Raw genomic sequence first — 5,045 nt, 5'->3', positions numbered from 1 at the left:
CCATAGCCACTCTGTATAGGTTTCTGAGGAGCAGCAGGTGAGCTTGAACCAACAACCTTGCAGTACAAATGACTTTATCATCTGGCACATTAACCCACAGAGCCACACCAGGACTCTTTATTTCCTTTTTAAAAATCATGATTCAGCAACAACTATGTGTCTAGACAGTATATTAAATCCCAGAGATATAGATATGAAATCACTAGTATTTTACCTCAAAGAGTTTAAGGTATAAAGAGAGAAGACTAAAATGTAAACTGTAAAAAGAATATAGTATTCTTATGAAATTATATATGGAGTAAAGAAGAGATATAATGGATATTTGGCAAAGCTTTGTCCAAAGTGTGAGTCTACTCAAACAACCTTATTTCTCTTAGAGGTCAAAAGTGCATGGGAAAGTTTGGCCAAGTCTGGTATTGGTATAAGAAGGTTCCCCTGAAAGAGTGTTGAAAAAGAGCCAGGACTTTTCAAGGAAGGGAATGCTAGGCAGAGAGAGCCAAATGAACAACAGTTGCAAAGCCTAAACCCGCTCATTCTGAGGTCAGGGGCACCCTTTGTCAGAGCAGCTTCAATGGAATCTAGGGGGTGGAAGCCTAGTTTCATTGGGATGAAACTGAGAGTGGGGAGGTGAGAGACTAGAATCACTTTAAGAAGAAAGTGCAAAGGACACTGGTAATTAGACAAGGAGACTTTTCTGCAACTGGATTTACCAGAACACAATCCTCACCAACAATGAGATGAAGGAAGACACAGTGAAATACATTAGGAAGCCGCTGAAGGATGGGAGGAAGATGTTAGAGCATTGGTCAAAAAAGGGATGGGAATGGGAGGTGCTCTAGGGAAGGCAGTTTACAGTAGAGTTGGGAAAATAGAGCTGAAGACAGATACATTTCTAACAGTAGGCTTTGCTAATAATAATAATAATAATAATAAAACATATGTAGCAAATTCCATTCTTTTAACTTTAAATTTATAGAAAGCCTGCTTTATACAATTCAGTATAGAGAGATGACATTTAATTCAACTACTTCATAAAAATAGGAAATTACCTTTCCTTTCCTTGAGGGGATCCAAAGTGCTTCAGAGTGGCTGTATATAACACTGAGCTAGATAAATCCTAAAATGAAACCAAATGTAACCAGCACAGATGTATAGCCTGATTTTAAAAACTGTTTTCTAGGGGGGAAATAGGGAATTTCTGGAGAGGTAGCATTCCCAGCAAAGAGACCTACATTATTGTAAATATCAAGCAATCCCAGTCCTCTGCATTCTCTTTACAATTTATCCTCCTCAAGTTGGTAATAATAATAATACACACACTTCTACAGCATCTCAAACCCAAGGATTTCTGAGTGCTTTGTAAATATGAATCAATTCTTAAGACACCCATGTGAAGTAGGTAAAATTGTTACTAATATTTTATAAAGAAAGTAACAGATGAGGGATTTAACAAGTTCACACAATCGTTCATCTGTTGATGCTTAAGATTCCAAGATGAAAACACATGCTTGCCTGTATGCACACATGCACACAAACACACATACATTCATATATGCAGATATATACATTGCCCCCCCAACACACACACCCACACACTCCAATGGGGCCTCTAAAAGCCTATAGAAAGAGACATGTGCATGAACAGTTCATTGTGATGCGTGACAATGATTGATGGAAGAAAAGGAATATGGTGTGGTGCTGTAGTAGGATAAGCTCTAGACTGCTAACACCACAGTCGGCGGTTCTAACCCACAAGCCACTACTCAGAAACACTATACAGGGTTGATATGAGTTGGAGCTGACTCGATGGTACTTAGCAACAAAAGCCTTCATGACTCAAGGGGGAACCGGCTGAAGTCACACCCATGCAAATGGTTTAAACTCCAATAGAAAACCTATACTCTTTTTGGTCTAAGAATTATTGTTGTTGTTAAGGGTTGTTAAGTTGGTTCCAACTCATAGCGACCCTGTATAGGTTTCCTGAGGAGTGGCTGGTGAGTTTGAACCACCGATCTTGAAGTTCAAACCAACCTTGCAGTCCAGCGCATTAACCCCCAACACCCGCCACACCATCTTGTCCAGATACCTAACTGATGTTGAAACATGCATGCAGAAGGCAGATTCAAAGGATAGAAAGATAAAAGAATCCAACTCAAAGCTGAGCTTTTGTGTAAGAGACAGCGTTTAGTATTTGAGACCAACAAACAAAACAAAACTATCAAAACAATAAAAAGAAAATTCAAGAACTGGAAATACAATGTCTGAAAGGAAAGAAACTTCACTGGATGGGCTTAACCTCAAACAAAGCACTGCCACTGAGTCGGTTCTGACAACTTTCTCCCACAGAGTGGCTGCTGGATTTAACTCACCGAGCTTTATGCAAAACCAGTAAAAGACAAGGAGGGACATTATGTAATGTAAGGGATCAATCCAACAAGAATGCAAAACCTAATAAATATGCACCCAATGAGAGAACCGCAAAGTACATAAATTGAACCTCAAAGGAACTGAGAAGATAAATAGGCAACTCCACAATAATGTTGTTGTTGTTAAGACACCAAGTAGGTTCCAACTCATAGTGACCCTGAGTAGGGTTTCTGAGGAGAAGCTGGAGAGTTTGAACTGCCAAACTTGCAGTTCAAACTGACTGTGCAGTTAACTTGCTGCACAACACAATAATAGGAGGAGACTTTTAGATACGACTTTCCATGAAGGACAGAACAGCTGAAAAGGAACTTAATAAATGTACAGAAGATCTAAACAATACAATAAACCAATTTTGATCTCGTAGGCATATACAGAACATTCCACCCAACCACTGTACAATATGTATTCTTTTCCAGTGCACCTGGAATAGAGCATATGTTAGGTCACAAGCAAACCCCAGAAATTTAAATAAACATCAAAATATTACAAAGCATCTTTTTATATCATTGTTGTTAAGGGCCATAGAGTCAGTTCTGACTCATATGACCCTATACAGGGTTTGAACTGCTGACCCTGTGGTCAACAGTCCGATGCTAATCCTATAGTGCCACACTCAGAGTCCTTTCAGATCATAGCTCTATAAGATTAGAAATCAACAACAGGAAGATAAAGGAGGAAAAAAAACAAAACAACCTCAAATACATGGAACTTTATAGCACATTGCATAAGCACCCTGCTTAAAAACTGCCAACCATCCCTGGTGGTACTGTGGGGTAGGCTTTGGCCTGCTAACCACAAAGTCTGCAGTTCAAATCCACCAGGCATACTGTAGGAGAAAGATGCAGCTGTGTACTCCCATAAAGATTTACAGTTTTGAAAAAACTATATAAGGTCACTATGACTCAGAATCGACTTGATGGTGGTGGGTTTAGTTTTGGGTAAAAAGTAGGATAAGCACTGGACTGTTAAATGTGAGGTTGATGGTTCAAACCTACCAGCTGCTCTTTGGAAACCCTATACAGGGTTGCTATGAGTCAGAACTGACTCGATGACACTTAACAACAACAACAATAGGAGAAATTTAAAAATGTAATAGAAATTATTTGAATCAAATTAGAATGAAAACACAATATGATAAGATCTGTGGGACACAGCAAAAGCAGGGCTCACAGGCAGTTCCTAGCAACAACTGCACATACCAGAAAGTAAGAAAAAAACCCAAATCAGCAACTTAACCCAACATCTACAACAAAGAACAGCAAAAAGCCAGCCTGCAATCACCAGAAGTAACAGGGATAAATGAAACAAAAACCAGTAAATCAACAGAATCAGCAAGACCAGAAATTGATTATTTGAAAGAATTAATAAAATGGACAAAATACTTGCAAATTTAACAATGATAAAGAAAAAGAGGCAAATAACATGACTAGAAAGTGAAATGGGTGATGTTACAACAGAAACAACTGAAATGAAAAGAACAGTAACAGAATACAGAACTGTGTTGCAACAAATTTGTAAACCTACCAGAAATGGACACATTTCTAGAAACACACTACCTATCCAAACTAACAGCATCTGAGGTACAAAATTTGAACAGAATCGCCCCATCACTCCCCCAAAATCAAACAGATTATTTAAAAACTACCAACAAAAATGTCTTGGCCCAAGTCTCTTCACTGGTGAATCAGAGAAGAATGGACACCAATTCTGTTCAAATTATTCCACCTCATAGAAAAATACTCTCAAACTCATTCTATGAAGTAAACATCATGCCAGGCAAAGGCACCACTAAAAAAGAAAATTATAGAACAATATCCCTCATGAGCTTAGACACAAAAATTCTGCACAAAATCCTAGTCATAAGAATCCAACAACATGTCGAAATAATAATAATAATAATACATCCTGACAAAGTGGGATTCATACCAGGTATGCAAGGATGGTTTATCTTTAGAAAATCAGTCTAGGCAATCCACCACATAAATTAATACAAACAAATAAAAAGAACCACATTATCGTATCAATCCATGCAGAAAAGACATTTGACAAAATTAAATACTCATTCCTGATAAAAATGCTCAGCAATATAGCGACAGGAGGGAGATTTCTCAACATAATTAAGGGCATATACACAAAGCTAGCATCGAACATTATTCTCATTGGAGAGAGACTGAAAACATTCTCCTTGGGAGAGGGAACCAGACAAGGATGCCCTTTATCACCACTCCTATTCAATATTGTACTGGAAGTCTTAGCCCGAGTAATTGGCAACCTTAAGGGACTCAAATTGTGTTCCTTTTGAATGTTCTTTGAGTTTGGGGAACAAAAAGAAGTCTGAAGGGGCAAGATCAGGACTGTAGGGTGAATGGGATGAAGTTTCCCAGTGAAATTCTCTTGGGGCAGCCTTTGCTACCCTTGAAGAAGGAGTAGGTGCAATGTCATGATAGAAATACATTTCTTGGCACAACTTTCTGGTCTTTTTCTCATCAATGAAGTTTTGAATGTTCTTAAAACTTTTTCCTATAAGTCCCTATAACTACCCTGTGTCCCTTAAGAATATCTATCAATATGGCCCTTTTAAGGTCCCCAAAATATAATCCCTATAACCTTCTGAGTTG

The sequence above is a fragment of the Chrysochloris asiatica genome, unplaced genomic scaffold (assembly GCF_000296735.1).
Source record: "Chrysochloris asiatica unplaced genomic scaffold, ChrAsi1.0 scaffold00040, whole genome shotgun sequence".
Classification (NCBI taxonomy): Eukaryota; Metazoa; Chordata; class Mammalia; order Afrosoricida; family Chrysochloridae; genus Chrysochloris; species Chrysochloris asiatica.
The sequence above is the reverse complement of the archived record's forward strand: the minus strand, read 5'-3'. Positions refer to the sequence as shown.